General features: G+C 37.4%; 2 long non-coding RNA genes across 2 annotated transcripts in view; both read left to right on the top strand.

Moving 5' to 3' along the window:
• LOC137470741 (uncharacterized) overlaps window positions 1-20,500 on the top strand; it is a 514,479-nt gene that overhangs the window by 449,347 nt on the left and 44,632 nt on the right. The gene's annotated exons all lie outside the window — the stretch shown is intronic.
• LOC137469908 (uncharacterized) overlaps window positions 1-20,500 on the top strand; it is a 30,212-nt gene that overhangs the window by 8,541 nt on the left and 1,171 nt on the right. The window lies entirely within an intron of this gene.

Consider the following 20,500-nt stretch of genomic DNA (forward strand, 5'->3'; position numbering starts at 1 on the left):
ACTTCTTTATAGAAGTAAAAATTTTTAAAAGGTTAGAATTTTGAGGTTTTGTGCTTCTCTTCCCTTGAGTGCATATAAATGGGCAAAGAGATGAGTAGTGCCACATAATTCCTTCATTGTCATCTATTATATTCTTCCCATTAGCTACTGTCAATCAGTGGAAAAGTCATGTGTTTGAGCCACAACTGCTGTCGGTTACTTTTATTTAAGACAGTTGTTCACCAGTGCTAGTCAACTTTTTCTGCTATACCATGTGGCTCCCAGCCAAACATTTTTATATTTATATTTGGTTCTGGTTTCCTTTTACAACTGTGGGAGCAAAGGCTGAACAGAATAAATGCCTATTGAGTGGAAATTCTCCTGCCTTCTCCTACCCTGTACCTGGTCTTGGAAGTTTCAGCAAAAGGTTTTTTTGCATTGCTTCCCACAGAATCATTTCTGCATTGCTCTTCAGCAAAAGTCTTCAAACTAATGTTTATACATCAGATAATCATGATGTCTCCCAAGGCTCATTTTTCATATACTCTAAACATCATGTATATTTTCTGATGTAAAGGCTTTTGGGAATTTTGTCTATGTGAAAGTAATACAGGTCTCTCCAGACATCTCTTAAAGATAAAATATCTTGGGATGAAGGTTTTTATCAGAACCAAATGTAGAGGACAGCAAGTGGCCAGTGAAAAAGAGGGTTGATAAACAGTAAACAGTTTCTAAACAGGTTTGGATTTCCAATAGGAAAAAAACGTGTCAGCTGAATGGCACCTAAAAAAATTAAAATGGTTATGTGCAGTGTCTGCAGCCATAAAGTTATTGTACACTGTCTAATACTTGAGGAAAGGAGTGAGTTTCAGCTAACAATGCTAGTTTTCTCTTGTAAACAGTTAAAAAAATTTTGAAGGACATGCTGAGAAAGGAGCAGCTAATTTCAGCAGACTTGAAACTGTTCTTCAGACAGACAACTTCAACTGATTGCATTTTCTTTTAAATTTCCAAGATGCTCTGCTTTTTCATGCATTCTTGCTGCCCGTTCAGAATTAATGCAACATTCCCTTCTCCTCCTAGGATGTCTGTAATTATAGCTGGTATTGAACACCAGAAGACACAATCTCTTCCTGACTATCTTTTTTCTGTAATGAATTCCTTCTGTATATGTAACTATATAGTAGGAAAATAAGTCTGTTCAGCTTTAGGGGTGGTGTTAAGTTTTATGTGGCTACACAGCCTTATTTGTTTAAATCCCTGTTTGAAATATACCATTGCAAAACTTCAATCCAGAATTACACCCCCCCAATGCCAGTTCTTCCTTTCACACAACTGTGTTAGCATGCAGGGTAAACTCATTGTTCACTACCAAAGCAATTGCAAAGTTACAGGTTAGAAATTTGGTGAGCAGTATGCAGAAGGCTTGTTGTGTAGGCTATTCTATTATGTAGTGGTGAACCTCAGTTACAGGAATGTGGTGAGTTGAATCTTTGAATTACACATTGGGAGGGTGTTCAGGAAAAAAAAAGAGATTTTGCTGCGTAGCATGGCAGAATTCTCTTTGATTTCTTCAAAAGTAGCCTTGAAACTTTGCTGATGATTTTGGGTTTGCTTGTTGATCAGGTCAAAACAAACAGATCTCACTACCATTGCTAGCTTAGGTCTTGATCTTGTTAACTCTAACTGCTTTTTTAACTTATAAATTTATTATTAGGGTATTTCTTTCAGGCTGTAGAATTATATTATGCTTAATTCATACAGCACTCCTGATTCCTTTCAACCCAGTGAAATTCAAATAATTTTCTCCCACTGAGAGTAATTTCCTTCCTGTATTCATTCTCCCTCACTTATAAACTTTGAGAGAAATATTCATGTCACTTTTAATGTTTTTCTGCAAAAAAGTTGTCAATCCCAGAATTTTTACATTTTAATACATACTCTGCTGAGGCTCACACTAAATGTAGCATTAATTTCTTTTATATATTTCTGGACATCACAGAAATGCTGTGAATTTTCTCTATCTTGCCAAGGAGAAGCATTTTGCAGGAGCTCTTCTGCTCTGCCTTATATTAATCTACTGTGCTTTGGCATGTCTTAAAATTTCTTTTAAGATCAAAATTGACTATTATATCATTCAAATTGATCTCTGCATTACAAACCCTTAAACTTCATCATTTTTGGCTGTATAGCTTTGGTTTCACTGAAGCATATGGTAGATAAGCCTAAAGCACTTTTTTAGAAAACAGCCTCAGCCTGTGTGCATATACAGAAAAACACAGAATTCACCACTCTCCTGGAATATTCTCCCTTGCAGGTCTGTGACACCCAAACCTTGACATGTAAACCCCACACAAACAATATTGCAGACAGCAGTACATTTCCCTCCCTACACTTGCTGTCCGTGTTTCTTTTTACACATCCCAAAATTTCTTGTGCTCCCCGAGCATAGTGCTGGGCTGGGACTCCTGTCATGATGAATGGTTTATATCTTTGTGTGACACCCTCCACTCCACAGCAGTCCTTTGATTGTACAGCCATGGTATAATTTTTCTAAGGGCTGCTTCAAGTTTGCCATCAGTAAAATCCCTATTTCACAGACTGGAGCTACTTAGAACAAAGGTTGTGCATACATACAACACTGAAAAGCTACTGCTGGTACTAGCTGAGGTTGCACTTGGAATTTAGTTTCATCAACATGTCCCAAGCACTAATTACAGAAGCCTAATGAGGGACTGGGTGTGAGGTCTGGGCTCCCACCTGACCTGCAAAGTACCATGACACCATATTTCATATTGTGACTGACCTTTCATCGTAGCTATTTCCTATTTCACCACTCTTTGTGCTACACAAATTTTTAGAGGTTTTATGATTCTCTGCAGATACCTCATTAAGATATGAAATGTTAATGGACTTATTAGTGTCTCCTGTGGACATCACCCTCTAATTGGTGATTCCCTGTGGAGAGTTACTTTTTGGAGAGAGGACCCAAATCTGAGATACATATGTTTTTATAAGATCTTAGATGTAGAGCTATGTAATTGTCTTTTTATTAATAGTAGATGAGGACCTCAAAGACTTACAATTTGAAGATATCTTAGGAAGAGCTGTTGACCAGAATAATTTTGCACAGAAATACAGGTTATATGAAAAACATATTAACTGTTTTACTAAAGACCATTAAGTACCACAAGCTTAAAAATCTTTTTCACTTTAAAGGAAAAAAAAAAAAAAAAACACAAAAAACATCTCCATTTCAATGTTGAAGATATTTAAATTAAGAAATTAAAATAAAGTACTGTTTTGGGCTGATTACATTTGCAGCACTGAAATCCTGAAACCTCTGAGGGAAGGTTTATTTTAGTCCCTGCTGTAATTCTGCTTTGAGTGTGAAGCAGCCAGGTTTCATCCAACCCTATCCTCTCCCTGCCAACAGTGCAATTTGAATACTGACCTGCATCATAAATTACTCCTTTGTACCTGAAGAAGTCCAGTACTTTAAACTAACTAGATAGATGTCATTTGTAATTCCTTTGACTCTTCATTTTTAGTTCAGCTGTCAACAAAAGGATCTTTATACAACAATATAAGAGTCTGAGGTAGGATGAAAGGGGAAGCTAGGGCTGCCATCAATTCCCTGGTGTCTTTTTCACTGCAGTGAAGTTGATGTACTTTTCTGTAGACTTTTATAGTTATGAAAAACTGTTGACTATTTTACTTTTGCCCACCTCGTAATTGTGCATAGATACTTCTTACAAAAGTAATTTTCCTGTCAAAGATATCCTGAAAAGTTGTTCTGTCTGAACTTCAATTTCCATATATCCTACAGGCAACATAAATTAGCAGAACATCCATATTGAAAATAGTGAGGCACCTGACTCTTCCAGAAAACCATCCTTCTCTGTATTTTTGTAAGGTAAACTTACAGGCTAATTTACTGTGTGGAAAGTTACCTTGTGAACTAAATTCTGAAGGGCTGATTTCAAGTTGTTGGTGACATTTAGACTTATGCTGGTGTTACATATTTTGTATTTAGCAATAAAGTATGCTTCCCTGGCTTAGGCAATGTTGGAAAAGCACTTCTGGTAGGTTTTGTTTACACACAATTGTGGGGAGCCATTTAAAATAATTGAAGGGTACATAAATTCCTTAACCTCTTGTTCCTGCAGCAGAAACTTGCCTCAAAATTCTTGGTATCAAGTATCTCATACAAAATATGAGGAATTTAGTAACAAGCTCGAAGACAGGAAAATCATCCTGCATTGAGTGCAGAGACAAATTGAATATTGAGGAAAAATAATTGAGTATTTGTAGGACTTAAATGGAAATGAAGTTTTCCTGAAAGGGGAGTCAAATTATTCAACATTTTAAAAGAAATAACAGATGAAATTATTCAAAATAAACATGTAAAACATAAGTTTGTCTTGTGAAATTGTCTCACCATTTGCACTGCATTTGAGCAGTGGGCAAATTGTTTACCTATCCCCACACCCTGTAGCCAACTATAACATATTTCCTTTGGACCAATTTTCTTTTCTGTGTTAAAGCTGGAAAGGTATATTCCCTCAGTATGAATTTAAGGAACCTAGGGTTAACATGACTCATGTGTGGTAAATAATTCTGCCACCTGCACTACAATGAAATTTCTGAAGTAGTGTTTTTCATTTCTGCTACTAGTGTCCAATAAGCTATTTTTTCAGACTATAATGCATATGATAATGTAGCTTTGTTTTATTTATGGGGTACACAGCCATCATGTCAAGGAAGTCACCTTTTTGTGTTATTAATCAAATCCCAGGCTGCAGTCAAATCCCAGGCTGCACATCCCATTTCTATGGACTTGAGACTCTTTTATAGACATAATTTTTTTTTTCTGAAATTGTAAAGAGAAATAAAAGTGTGTGGGTTTTTCCCTGGAAGATACAGGTGATATCATGGAGCCAAAAACTGAAGCCATGAGATACTTGGTCAAAGAAAAATGGATAGCAATAGAACTATCCCACAGGTTCTCACAGCAAAGAGAGAATAATTGAACTGTACACCATCATCATGAGTGTCTCCAGACCAGCTAAAAATTAATACACAAGATGGAGAAGCTTGTTTTCAGCTAAGAATGTAGTTATTTTTTATGCTTCCAGGGATTTTCTTTCTATTCTGTACCATGTTATTCGATGTGGAAGTTCTTGATATAATTGCTTGTGGGAAAACATCTGTCCAAAAAATATGTACTGGAGTTTTCCTGTCTGGGAAAGGAAAGAAGGCAAGATGTCCATGCTCTTTTAAAGGCACCCTATATATCACATAATATAACCGTGCTATGTGCAATGGCACATAAGCTGTCTTCTTAAGATGGGGACTTGGCAATGAGTTCTCAGTCTTCTCAAAAATATATCAAAGCAAGAATCATGATTAATATTTTGAGATAATGAATACCTAAAGCATTAACTCTGTTACAAGTACAGCCCTGATTAGTGGTTCACTAGGAATGACACATGACTACAAGGGCTAGTGAGAAGAAGATAGCTTCTTATTTCAGAGTGGACATTTCAAAAACCCAGGCAATATACAAAAGAGAGGGAAGTAAAAGGATATATAGGGAAAATGAATAATTCTGTGGTGATCCATAATTTGTCAGCTAGACCACAAAGCAACTTTGTGGACTATAACAGGTGGGGTTCTGGTGTTGACCCTGAGCCAGCAATGTGCCCTCACAGCAAAGAAGACCAAGAGCAACACCAGCGTGTTGAGGGCAGTGATCCTTCCCCCCTCAGTGATGGTGTGCTGTGTCCAGTTCTTGACTTCATGGCGCAAGAAAGATCAATGTGGTGGAGTGAACCCAGCAACACACCACGAGGATTATTAAGGGCTTGGATTGTCTGATGTATGAGGAGTAGCTGAGAGAGCAGGAGTTACGTCTGGAAAAGGGAAGGTTCATGGTGATCTGGTCAGTGCATATACATACCTGATGGGGGTAGTAAATGAGATGAAGGCAGATTCTTCTCATCAGTACTCAGCCAAAGGATAAGAGGGAGTAGATTCAAATTGAAATAAAAGAAAATTCTTTTTTTTTTACTTTGATCACAGTGATGACTCTAGGACAAGTTGCCAAGATAGGTTAAGGAGTCTCCATCCCTGAAGGTATTCAAACCCTGACTGGATATTGTACAGTGACATTCTAGATCGTGTTTCTCTGAGCAAGGGTTAGAACTAGATGATCTCCAGAGGTCTCATTCAACCTTAAAACTCCTGTGGTTGAGGTGACAAATATGTTGGCTCTGGCTATGTATCTGTAAGTCTTTTTAAGACAAAATTAAGGGGTTTTCTCTTACTCTTACTAGTTTAGTGTTTCTGCAGCAATATGAACTCCCTTGTTGCAATGGGAGTTTGAGCATTTTAAGATAAACTGTCAAAAGGTTTAGCCTCACTGTTACAACAATCTTACTCCACAGGTAGAGTAAAAATCCTTCTTTTTCAACATATTTTTGTCTTCTGAGAGGTGAATTGGGTTTTCTCTTCTGTTCTCTACTGATGGGATCCCAGGCAGATAATCCTTAAACATAAATAAGGAAGCATGTGCAGTTAATTAGCCTGGAATTTGTTAGCAGGGATTATGTGAGGGGATGAAGAAAAGGAAATAGATAAAACATGAAAATACAAAAAAGTCACACTTGTTGCCAGTTTATTAGAAAGCAGCTCTCTTGACTTTTGCTTTCTGACTTGTAATAGAAATATGGTATTCATGGTTTATTGCCAAGCTTTCAAAAATAGTGATTTCACCTGAAAGATCTCTGAACACAAAAGCAAAGTGTGAACTTTCTAAGATAAATTGATTCTTGTGAAATATCTGTGGTTTGTCAGCTGTACCAGCTCTCAGGATTTCTAATTGCAAAGGAGATGAAGCAAAGTGCTGCTGACAAGCCATCTGGACAACCTGCATAATGTAACAGACTTAAAAATTCATGGTGAAAAAGATACTCTCGCTTTTTCAGTGGCAAATCATTGTGGGATTTCCATGGCTTGGTTGCTGTTGGCAGCACAATTATTCCTCCTAAGGCTGGATGTGGACTTAGAGGGTGGAAGGACAGTGACAATGCTGAGGAATCTAGATTCCATTACTGATATGAGTAATATCTCACCATGGACAAGAAGCTTCAGTGTTCTGTTACAGTGCCCCACCTACAAAATAGATAGTAGGAAAGCCTTTGCTTGGTCTTTGAATTGCACTGATTTCCTCATTCCTCTAGTAAAAGAAAAAAAAATGTCCTGTTAAGCTTTTTTTTTTTTTTAAGACATCAATACCTCAATTTCATATCAGCAGCAGTTGTTCATTTTAGTAATATTTTGTTGTCATTTCACCAATGAAAACTGGCTCTGGAATAAAGAACACACTTGTTTGGCCTCTTTGCCACTTGCACAGCAGCAAATGCTGATGAGAAAGATGATGAGCTCGTTCTGGTACTGAAATAGGAAGAAATCAACCCTTTACTCACAGTTATCACTTTTCTTTTGCCCTGACCACTGTTACACTCTGCACCTCTGTCCAGCACATACACAGCAGGATGCTGGTATTCAGGCTCCATTAAGTTATTGACACATCCTGTTCCTCGGGAACCTCCTGGGATCAGAGTAATTGAGCTCAATAGTTGAGCCTCTATAGAAATATCTGTGACCTTTTGCCTTGCAGTCGGTGGGGTGGCCATATGTGAATGCCAATTAAAAAGCCACAGGCATTTTGACTGAGGCAATTGGGTCAAGCGTAGCATTGAGGTTATATAATCCTTTTTCCTATTAGCTTGTGAAAGTTGGAAGTGTAGAAACCTCCCTTTCCTACCTTCTCTTCACCAATGGGGTTTTATTCATATTTGAAAGATATCACTTTTTTTTTTTTTTTTTTTTTTTTTTACAAAAGCAGATCATCATAATCGGCTACTTTCAAATCCATCAGTACAATATTTACTCTTCTGGAAAATTAATGATGGTAACAGAAACAACAACATTGTGAAAATTGGGATCTTTTTCCTTCCTCCTGAGAAAGAAAATGAGAAGATAAGTACAATAAAGGTGATGGTAAGATCTGAATGAATACCTGCTTACAGTTCTGCTTAGTTCAGATGCTTCCTTGAGGTGAGCCTGCTTTCTGAATTGCAGCTGTTAGATTTTCTGAATTAAGTGGGGAAATTTCAATTGTACCAAGCAAGAAAGCAGAGTGGTAGACATGGTACCAGATGAGCAAGTGGCTGAGAAAATGAAGAAGGAGAGTTCCCCATCTATAAACTACAACACCTGCACAAGCAATAGGATTGCAGCTTGTGCTGCACAGGGCAACTCCTGTACCAAGCCAGTGAATTTGCACAGAGGAACTGCTGCTATCCACAGGGGCCAGCAGCAAAACAGCTCTAGCATTTTCTGTTTCATTTGCTGAAGCTTAGTCAGCTTTGCCCTAGAAGTCTATAAGGACCCACTTATACATTTCCATCCTGCATTATTTTGTGCTATTTCACTTCAAATTTTAAATAATACATGAGTAAAATCAGGGTGTTTTGTTGTATTGCTGATGTGGTAAGGGATTTCCTGGTAAAATGGAAAATGGTATGAAAAGAAATTAATGTGACAGTCTCTCTGGCCTCTGCTCCTGTGTTATGAGTGCAATGTACAGGGAGGGCTGGAAAAGGCAAAGATTTCTCTAGAAAACATAGGAGAAGAATGGTATGGTAAGCAATAAACTAATGAAAATGGAATAGTTCAACTAATGCATCACACAGTAACACAAACAAAAAAATCTGATGAAATATTCATGATGAAGGAAAGTCACAAAAAATATGCTGTGAGGAATTAAGGGAGCAGAAAGAGATGTGTGAGGGGAATTCAGAGGATGTGAATGGGCTGACACTAAACATAGAGAGGGCTTCATCAGAAGGAAGCATGAAAGAAAATGGAAATGAAGGGTGAGCAAAGAGAGCTTTTTCACAAAAAGGTGATGCAAATCATTACCAGATAATGGGAGTTGATCTTTATGGGAGAACTTCAGAGTAGCTGAGGAAACTTGAGCATGCCAGTTTTTGGAGACTAGGGATAAAGGTGAAAGAGGTCAGGAAGACTTACTTTCATTGTGGGAAAACCTCATTATTGGTGAAATTACACATCCCACAGAGATGTGATTTCTTGATTTTTAGCTGCAGATAAGTGTTGGAGCCTGTGAAGAATTTCAATGCTCACAGAATGGGGTCAGAAAGGAGCTCTGGAGATCATCTAGTCCAACTGCCTGCTAAAGCAGGTTCACCTGGAGCAGGCTGCACATATTTGCATCCTGCCAGGTTTTGAATACCTGCAGAGGAGGAGGCTCCACAGCCTCTCTGTGCAGCCTGTTCCAGTGCCCTGTCACCCACATAGTAAAGTTTTTCCTCATATTCAGATGGAACTTCCTATGTTTCAGATTGTAGCTGTTGTCCCCTGTCTCAAACTTGTTCACAGGCTGCTGGTCTGACACAATTCTGGAGCAGTGTATTGCTGTTGCATAATCTGTCATATAGTCCTCTGAAAAGCTGCACTGTGAGGGAATTTTCAGTTTAGAGTTAAAGAATAAAGAACTTACTTTGATAATGTATCCTTTTGCTCACACTAAGAAGCTTCTGAAAGCATACAGTAATCCTTTGCTTGCCAGGAAAGGCTATTTCATTAATTGAGAAATCTCATTTTAGAGCTAAGTTCATGCCAGACCATTACTGCAATATTATACTCGGAGCACGTATGGGAGTAATTATATTTTAATCTTGGGTCTTGATGGGGGTCTGCTTCCTACAGCCTTTCAGTTTTAGTTCCAGCTTGGGAAACAGACAGGATCCCTGTAGAGTGACATTTATGCTCTTGTTTAATTTCTTGTCCTTGAGGGTGGCAGCTTGAGTAACATTGTTCCCCTAACCTGACATCTTGTGGGGAAAAAAAAAAAAAAAGAAAAGAAAAAAAATTTTAAAAAATCAGAGTTTTGCCCCAGGAGCAGAGAGAAAACGTAATGCCCTGTACACAGCAGAGATCTGACTGCTGGTACACTTGCAAATGAGAGGAGCAGCAAACCCTACATTATCTATGCTTCAGGGGTTTGCTAGATTTTTTTTTTTCCCCCTGTGGGGTCCTGTAAGTTTTATCTGGTTTTGTAATTTATAAGTATTTTGACTAACATATATTCATAGGGTCTTTGGGCTATGCTTCGGGAAATAGATCTGTGTTTTAACAATAGGCTTGGCAAATGAGGACTGAGGCAGAGTCCCCATTAACTTTAAGATTGGACCACTTTCTCCTGTGTATAGATGCTGGGGTACAGAGTGGCTAAATGATTTGTCCAAGATATCGTTTGTGTTTTCAAGCACACAGCCACAAATCACTTCTAAAAATCGTATATAAAAGTGATATTTACCACAGCACTGAGAATGGCAGACCCCTAGATATGAGCTTTTCTCAGGAGAGAAAAGTCTACAAGATGACATCAACATCATTATGAGATGACATTGTTAAAGATGAAGATGTGCCAGGTTTTAGGCTTGTGATGATATGTAATACTACACTTTTGGTTTTCAGAGAAGATGTGGATACCCCTGAGAGTTTTAAAGGCCAGGTTGGATGGGGCCCTGAGCAACTAGTCTAATTGAAGGTGTCCCTGCTTGTGGTGAAGGAACTAGATGATATTTAAAGTCCTTGCCAGCCCAAATAATTCCATGATCTTTAATGGAATAGATGGTGCTGGATGCAGAGAGAATCTACACATTAGGATCTACCCACATGTTGTGGGGATGGGGTGGGGTGAGAGGCAAAGAAGGTCTTCACTTTGTGTATGCACTGCTCAGTACTAACCAAAGCACCAAATTATCAAATGTTTTGATCACAAATCCAAAACACAGTTCTGTGTCAGCTTCTATGAAAAGGGAAATAAGAACAATAATCAAAATAAAGGACAACAACAGGAAAAGAGCATGAGCAGCTCAGATGTCAATTTAGTGGGAGCCAGTTAATGGTGGGAACATGTGACATTTTTTAATTGACTGTGCTTTTTGCCAGTTTTAGGTTTTTGGAGTTTTTTGGTTTTTTGTTTTTGGTGGTTTTTTTTTGTTTTGTTTTTTTTTTTTTTTAGTAAAGGAAATACATTTGTATTCTTTTTGGGGTAGATGATGTTTAGACTATATAGATTTCAGAATTAGGTGATTTTCACAGTTCCTACCAACTAAATTATAGTATTGTATTCTCTACTTGTTCATCACCATACTTTAAACAAGCACCAAATAGTTATGTTCAGAAAACCCTCACGTTTATCTTGTCACAGAATACTGTATTTTCTTTTCTCAAAACCCAGAGAGAAACATACTAGCCTTACCTCACAGCTCTGTGTTTTAATATCATTTGCAGCCAGCTGCTTGTGAATACCTGTAAATAATAAAATGATTCTGATATATTCACTGAGACATTTGAAGAATTATGACTGAAAGTGCAAACAGTAACCTATCCTTAGAGAGAGAGACACATTGCCAGAAACATATGGTTTTGAGTTGAAATGATCCTTTTTCCTCACCATGAGATAGTGTGCATAATCCTGAATTATAGAAAAAGAACAGGCAGTTCCTGCCACATTGGGAGCCAAGTTATGAATAGTTAATGACAGCATGTAAAGGCAGGATTGGTTTGCAGTTTTAGGCAGCTTACCTTCCTTTTTAGTAGTTTTCCTGGGAAAAGGAAGGAACTCAATTCAAGTAATGTGACTATAAGAAATAGAGAAAAGGAAGATCTGTAAAAATAGAGGGGAAAAAATTATAAAGGCACCAAGTAGGTATTTTGCTTTATGGTATAGAAATACCCCAAATGGTAGTGTCAGGAAAATCTCAGGAATAGAATATCTTTATATTTGTTGGGAGACTTCAATTCTTTAATTCATCTGGGGACTCTGATTATTCTTGTAGGAGTCTGGTATCTGTTATTATTCCAAAATCTAACAAATAATGTATGGAAAGTCTGTTAGGAGACAGAAAACCATCTTAGAATTAGGTTGAGGTCTGCTAGGAGCCATAAAGTTCTTTTCCTTCCTTTCCATTTTGTTCAGCTTCAGGAAATCACTAACAGAGATCTTTGTGCTATTCATAAAAGACTGAGGAATGTCAGGTCAGCTAAGGCCTACTTTGTGTTTCATCTAATTCTGTCTGGGCAGCATTGTGTAATTGAACAAATGTGAAAATGATACAGCCGGCTCCATCATCTGGTTTTTGCCAATTCCTCCTGAAGATAACAAGCAGCTCCTTGAATTGCTGAACTGTGATTCCCTGTAATGAGCAAAAAGTAATGTATGTAGAGCAAAACCAATGCAGGTGAATACTGTAGGGATGTTGCTGAGAGCAATGGAACCACATCCCACCTGGGCCATTCAATTATGTTGTGTGGCAGGACTCCTCTTCCTGTGAAAGATACAGGAGAAATATTCTGCTGTGAGTGCACAGCAAGAACTCTGCCCTTCCTTTCCTGACTCTTTGGCCTCTTTTACAGTGGTGGTTTGAAAAGAAGATGCTCAAATGTGCCAGGCAGTCAGTTTGAAATAAAGGGAAAAATTGCTTCTGAGCAGTGTTCAGTCATTCAGAAGGTGGATTTGGCACTTGTTGTCTGCAAAATCTTTTGTGTGTATCTCTAGCTTTGAAAATGTTGCAGTACCAATGTTCCTATGAACTCCCATATTTATTCCTTCTAAAGAATTCAGATTCAGAACCGTAAGGAAATATAGTGGGCTTCCATTTTTGTCTTTATATATGCCTTCTAGCTGCCAGTCATATCTATTCAGCCTAGACCCTGAAAAGCTGTTTGTGTTGTTTTTAATTTCTGTTGTCAACAGGAATATTTTGGTAATGGAAATCACCTGGCCCTTCTTATGCAAGGCCAAAGAGCACAACCCTTTGGAAGCAGCTCCTGTTCCTCTGGTGTACAAATAGCTGAAGATAGCTTCTCCCTAGTACACCAAGGACTACTTCCTGAGCTTGTCCTTTTCTTAATTGCCTTCCTCCTGATACAGTTTGACCAACTAACTGCAAGCAATTTTCTGTAACACCTTATTTTAAAGGCTAGAATCTCCACATTCCTGTCCTGTAGGAACTCCACTACAACGCTGCAAGAAAACATCTTGTCTCACGTGCCTCATTGCTAGGCTACACATCAGCTTGTGGAGATTCCCAATTTTTAATTTTTTTTAAGCCTATCACTGTCTGAGTTTATGTAGACCTGGCTTTTGCCACCTATGAATTCCTCTTTTTCAGTAGTATATAGTAGTTTGGGATTTTCATTCTTGCAAAAAAATTTTTCCCCCTTACAATTTTATGAGGAAACTTAAAATATCAGCAAGATGAGGTATTCACCAATAGCTTAAAAATCTTTATATTTATATATATATATATGAGGTGTTGTTTTCATTAATATTATTTATATTAATATATTTGATAATTAATACTTAATAATACTTAATAATACTAATAAAAATAAGATGAAATTGAGATAGAATCCCAGCTAGAGGTCTAAATAAACAGTGGGCTTAGAGGAGAAAAAGGCATTCAATATTTCATTTTCCTGTGTGTGTCCATATGTATAAAACATATGTGCATTTCTCCTTGTTTTGCACAAGTTAAAAATTTCATGAGCTGAAGCATTAAAATACCTCAAAATAATTTGGTGCTTAATGGGCTAAGAATTGGAACCAGTTAAAAATGCATTATTGCCAGAGATATAATTTTAATTGCTTTTTTGGTAGTGAGCTAAACTGGGCAAGACTTTCTGTACATTGTGGAACAGGAAAAGATTTGGAAAATTAGCCATTCCATTTGGAAGCCCAAAAGTGCTTTCTTATGCCCTCACTATGGCACATAAGATAGATTTGTAAAAGACTTTTGACTTTGCCTTCTGTTCAAGTTAATTGTCACTCAGGAAGTATCTTCTTCTTAGCTTGCTTACTGGTTACTTCTTACCTCTAGTCTCCAAAATTTAGAGGTAGTCTCATAAAATAATATTTGGTTTAATTATACTGAGAAAAGTTAGGACAGAAATACTAGGGTTGGGAGAAAAGAGAAAGCCAAGTGATCCAACTGAGGTGGAGCTGTGAGGAAAGCATGGCTGGCAGAGAGCACTTAGAACTGAGAACTTTGTGCCTGAGGTACAGGCCAGGTAGGAAAATGATGATTGACTTATGATATCCTCTAGAAATGGTTGCCTAGCTCTTGTGAGTGAGAGGATAGGCGAGAGAAAGTATTTTTGTTATCATCTGAGATCATACTGAGAATCATCATCAGTGTTTGCTGGCGTGTTTTCATGATGAAGCCTGAACTGTGGTAATGCCCAAGGTTGTTGGACTTTGATTAGTGCAGTTGGTCAGAGCATGGTGCTGAGAACACCAACGTCATGGGTTTGATTCCTGTACAGGTCATTTATTCAAAAGCTGGACTCAATGATCCTTGTGGGTCACTGCCACCTCCAAATGCTTTGTGATTCTTGCACCTTTGCTTCGAAGTTCTGAGGGCTACGTTCTCTGAAACAGGGGATTTAAGTTCTGTGAATGAAAATGAACCTTGGTGGCAAGATTCAATATTATGTCAATAATAGTATAATTTAGCACCTTTCACCAATGTTCTTTGGGTACTATATGAAATTAATTATCATTTGCTTATTGATAAAGAAATTTATCTGTAGAGATAGGATTTCCAGTTTTTATTGGCAAGTTCAGTACTTGTGAACTTAGAGCTGAGTTCCTGATGTCTTTTAAGGCCTCTCATAAAACCCTTTTCTTCTGATACTTTAACCAGATTCTATCTAAGAGTAGTGCAAGTTTATAAACTTGTTGAATCTTCATGCAGGATAGATTTATCTTTTCTAAGTCAGATTCATTTTTTCAAAGAATTTCACATTGAAGTTCAGAAACTTTTCATGGGCATTTTAAGGATACAGTTCAGTATTGAAAAGTGGAGTGATCAGACATACCAAGTTGTCCTAATAAAGTGACAGCGTTATTAAAGACTGCACCTAAAAGCAAAATGTCTTGGTTTTTAAAGGTAAACAATTTCTGACTATGTTCTTTAGTATTTCAGTATCTACCCATACAGATTATGTTGTAGTGTATCTATAGGTATTGTGGGGAGGCAGGATAGTAGGAAGATGAAGAGATTAAAAAAAACCCGAAACACAATAGGCTTATTAGACAAGTGTAAGTTGTGTTGAAAATAAGGAGTTTTCTTGCAGGTGGGATTTTTACCTATTAGATTATTATCTTTCATATTATTATTAATCATATAAATTTATAGGGGTTCAGGATTCCTCTTGTTCAGACCTTTTCTTAGGTACAAGACAGGGTTAAGGTCAATTGGAATATTTAATGAAAGGACAAGAGAGCAAGTAAATGCAAATATAGGTAAGTCTGTACAACATATACAAGTAAAGACATCAGAGAGCATTTGCTAAAAAATATAGCAAGTACTCTCCTTGTTTGTGTATGCTGAGCATAACTTAATGGGAATGGCATGCCTCATTTCTTCCCTGTGCTCTAGTTTAGACACAACTCCTTTGTTTGACTTTTAAATAGCGCTTGGTTTATTCAAATTCCTTCTGATTGACAAAAAACAAGGCTGCCTTAAAAAATGATGGGGGTCATTAATTTAATTGGTATTAGCTAGTTTTACGTACTGCTTGGTTTAAATCTCAGCATTTGTCATCACGGTTAGACTGCAAGGATGAGAAACTTTCATTCTCAGAGGCATGGATGTGCTCAGTTTTTGAGAAGTCCCTGTCCCTCTCACAAATTACAGATATTAAACAGCTAAGATAAACTCCACTTGTAGCTGAGCAAATGCATATATGGAAAGGATTTACCTGATTTGTTTGTATTGATGTTCCACTGACAGTGAAGTAGGCATGCAAGCAGATTTACCTGGCCTGCTACATGTTTCACTAGGTGTAGTGGGCCACAATTTCCAGTGATGGCCATTGGTCCTGACTAGGCTAGACTAGATCAGGGTCTCTCTTATCTCTCCAAGTGGGAATCCAAGCAAGATTCCACCTTAACTTCAGAAAGCAAATACTTTGTTGCACTGAATTAATACCTGGGGGCTCACATACAAGTCCCTTACACTTGCTTTTCTCTATTTTACTGGTTTGCTTTGATTCTCATATGAGCATGTTTGATTGTCTATACATATATACATGCAACTTTGACTTAGAGCAAACTCAAGAGAACAATACGATGGGAAATGCTTATGCAACTCATATCAGAAAAAGTTGCTAATGTGAGTCTAAAATAGCCTCAAACTACTGCAGTTAAAATGAAGTGCCCTAGAAACTTTGTGACTTCACTTGAGTGACCAGCCAGAAGGAAGGTCACATCATGCTGGGAGATTATCTGGCCTGACACACTGAAACCCTTTTCAGCCTGAAAAATAGAATTGTACTAAGCAACTGAAAACAGAATATAGTTTATGCTAATTTTATTTGTTTTGCTCTCAGTGGTGGGCTTGCTTTCTTATAACAAACTGTCCTTGATACAAAACCTGAAAACTCCTTGTCTGTGATGAAGATATGCAGCCAGCTTTGTCTTTTTCTTATTCAATTTCTTTATATAGAAACATAATGTATGTGTACATAAACATACGTTTGAGAGTTTATGTATATGTTTATATAATTTCTCTGTGTGCATTTACAAAAATAAAATTCTGTCCTCTTACAGACTGTTTTTTAGGCAGAGTTTATTTCTGGTTTTAGGATATTTGCCTTCTAGATTTCACTATATCTTAATTTTGTCACCTCCTAAGCAAGTGGAGTGTATGAGAATAGGAACACAGATTTGAAACTACTTGAAGAATAAGGAAAAGTAAGATGATTGTGTATTACCCACACACTGAGAAGTACAGCTTACTTTTGACCTGGCCAAAAATAATATGGAGATTTCTATAAATAAATCTTAGGGCACCTGATGAGTACTCCTCAGTGCTGGCTGAGGTTTTGGCCTTGGAGGGCTTGCTGTATCCAACAGCACATAGAGCCAATGCTGCCCTAGCTCCAGGTCTAGCCAGCAGGGAAACTGAGCATGTACCTCCAGAAGATGCATGCACACACACACACACGTGTATTTACACAAAAACTTAACATAGCCACACAGATGAGTGCAGACAGAGACACTCAACACTCTCACAAACAGCACTGAGGGCCTCATCCTATTCCCCTCCCTGTCTGACCAGGATAAAAGTTCATTATTAAGAAATATATACATGTCCCCCAGGAGTGACCTTGTGGTCTGTAGGTGATCTCAGACAGGGTATCCTGATGACTCAGAGATGGATGTCACTCCCAGTCCTTGGGGCAGAAACCCTCCTGGGATGTCCTAAGGGCAGGGACTCGTGTCCCTGACTGGGTGATCAGGGCTCCCTTCCTCGCTGCTCTGGGCTGTTTACTCCTTCATGTCTGGAGAAGACAACTTCTTATACCCATCCTAACAGGGCTGCTGGTCAGGTGTTGATTCACTGCTTAAAGGATTAGCAATGTTAACAAGTTTCTCAAGCAGTTTTCAATTAAGATATCCAACTTTTAATAATTTCCTATTTTTAAATTTTAATTCAATTTTTCATGACCTAAGCAAATGTACTGAGGTGTACAGTGTGGTAATAACTAATTGTATTTCTTCCTCTAAGATGTGTCTGCGTACTGTACAGTCTGTGGTACTGTAATAATTTGTATGTGCTCATAAAACAATTTGGAGTCCTACAAGTACTATAAAAGTCACCTCTATATTGCCTCTTCTTCAGATGTTCAGAACTGACTACTTATGAAAAAAATATAAGTTAACAACTATTATTTTTTATTCAAACTCAGTAAGAAAGTTGAGAGATTTCATGGTCACAGGCTTCAAGTCAAGTGCTTGTACACTTCAAAAACAGCATAATGGAAATAAAACAAGATTGCAGTCATTAGCACTGAAGGAAACCTTCTTTCCCCAACTCCTTGCAATAATGTTTCTTCATGCTTGCTGCTGTAAAATAACAACCTCTCTTAAATTACCCCAAGAACTGCTCATTTTTGAGATTGTTTTCTGATAGGCATATAATTACAGTCAAAACAGCAAAATACTGTGCTTTCAGTTTGAAATTTAATTGCCTTACCTGCATAATCATTGCAGTATAAATTAAGCACAGCTGTAGAGCAGACAGAAGGTTTCTTTTAAGTAAAATTATTTCCTTTCTCTTGACTACATTGAACATATGCATTTCAGGGTTCCAGATTTTGAGAAGATTTTACTTTATGGCTGGAGAGTGTGTATGCATATTTTTTTTAGATATGGGCAAAGATTTTTTTTATTGCCATTTTTCTTTGAAATGTCTAAGTAAAACAGTCATTTTCTGGAAATGTCCATTTTGCACTGCTGTTTCTGCAGCTTATTTATTGAATTCTGGAACTCAAGGTTTTGGTTTTAATCAGGTTTTCTCTTTAAAATTAAGGCAGCACATAAATAATCTTGTGGCATTAAATCAAAGTAGTTGTCATGCTTGTCAAATGTCTGTAGTCTGCACAATTAGAGGCCCTCATAGGGAAACAGTCGTGGGGGACAGTATGGTTTGAAAGAGAATTTACAATGAAAAAGAATCTCCTCTTAAAATATTGGCAGGAAGATAATGAGGTCAGAATAAGCAGAAAAAAAGTAGGTATTTTTGCTTGGGAGTTAATGCAAGAATGCTTGAGCTTTATCAAGAAGGAAATGGAGAGGTTAAAAGTCTGCTGGCTTCATATGCATGGAGATTGGTCTCTCTTCAGTACTGTCCCACTTTCCCCAGGGTAGCTGTTAGAAGGCAACGTGTCCCTAGAGTTCTCAATTAGAGTCATACCCTTAATCTGAAATCCAAAATTATATTCTTCAGAGTTTTTTGAGAACAGTGAGAGGGTTTTCATTTTTGTTTGTTAATGATCTAGGGCTTTTAAATCTAAATCTAGAACTAACTTTCAGAAATCATTCCAAATAAAAATGTATTTGATTTTGCTGATGAAAAGCAGGCAAATGAAGTCTTTCATTGTCTTGAAAACTCTTGTCTCTACTGGAAAAAAGAGGGTTTTCTTAATGTGGCAGCCCATTTTTCAACATATAGAAGAGGAATGAATATTTGTTCTTCTCATTTTTTTGCCTCAAGGATGCTGGATGATAATACATTGTGGAGCTCTTTTATGATCTTTTAAGGTGTTTGGGGACAAGTAGATATTTAATCATTCAGTTGTCTGACTAGACATGGCAGAATAAAATGTGTTCAGAGAAGACATGTCTTCAAATACTTACTGAGTGTTAAACAGGATATCCTGTAGCAAAGGTGGTAATCTTATTAGTAAATAACATCTTAAGAGGATCATCTCCCTTTCATAGGATTTACTTTTATCATGTGGCTCCCTTGCCTGGGGTTCTGACTCTTTCTAAAGCCAGAAGAGAAAAGCTTTGTTTTCCATTCAGATTTTATTCCGTTGCTGGCTTGTTTCTTATAAGTTTCTTTCTTTCTTGAGATTTTATGAGGAAGGCATTTCAAAGTCCTTTGTGAATCATATAGATGGAGAGGAACACAGTAGCTGTAGGAAAAAAAAGATTAAGTAAATACAGAATAATAGTCGACATGTGCAGAATTCAATGTTAGCTTTTAGGTTTTTCAAAGCACTTCATGAAATTGTTGCCACACTGGTTCTCTAAGCAAAGCTCTGCATGACTGATAGAAAATGCTGAACTGCTGCTGCATGAGGAAAGGCACACTGTTTAGGTCTAAGTATCATTAATTTTTTTTGTCTTGTTTTCTCAAGAGGTCATATTTCATCTAAATATCCAGAAGATGAAGGAAAGAATGAACAACAACTCTGCAGTTGCAAACTTAGCTTACTAAGCATAACTATGTTTCTGAAAATTGTTTCATGCATTTTCAATTCCCATCTGACTTACTCTGCCTGTAAATAATAACACTGTTGTGTCCTAGGGTTGCAGTAAACTAGGAAGTAAAACAAAATGTTGCCTGTGGAAAGCTCTTTTTCAGTACATTTGGACCCAAATGCCTACCAGAAGTTTGTATTAATAAATATGCTTATAGTTGGAATGACTGTGCTCACTTTTCCTATCTCAGTGTTGTCCACTGTGGGGTAAGACAGTTTTTGCAATCTTTAGTGATCTAGTCAAATACAGCATAGAAAGCTCATTACTTTTTCTCTCAGATCAGTAATGAGAAATAAGCGGTTCAAGTCTGTGCTGTTCTTTGAGAATCCAAACCCTTTTTTTTCAAAGCCCAAAGGCCTGTATTGCCTCTGAACCGACTTAGCAATAAATTGTCATCAACCAAAAGATTTTCAGAGACACCACTCTATCCCTTCCCATGACAATAAGTGTCACTCCTACTTCATTTGGAATGAACAAAGTTGATTTAATCAATTTTAATCCTGAAACAATCTGAAAAAAAGAAATTAGATTGTCAAGTGTTATTGGATTGAAAAAGAACACATACCAGAGTATCAGTCT

This window comes from Anomalospiza imberbis, chromosome 3 (genome assembly GCF_031753505.1).
Source record: "Anomalospiza imberbis isolate Cuckoo-Finch-1a 21T00152 chromosome 3, ASM3175350v1, whole genome shotgun sequence".
In the NCBI taxonomy this organism is placed as follows: domain Eukaryota; kingdom Metazoa; phylum Chordata; class Aves; order Passeriformes; family Viduidae; genus Anomalospiza; species Anomalospiza imberbis.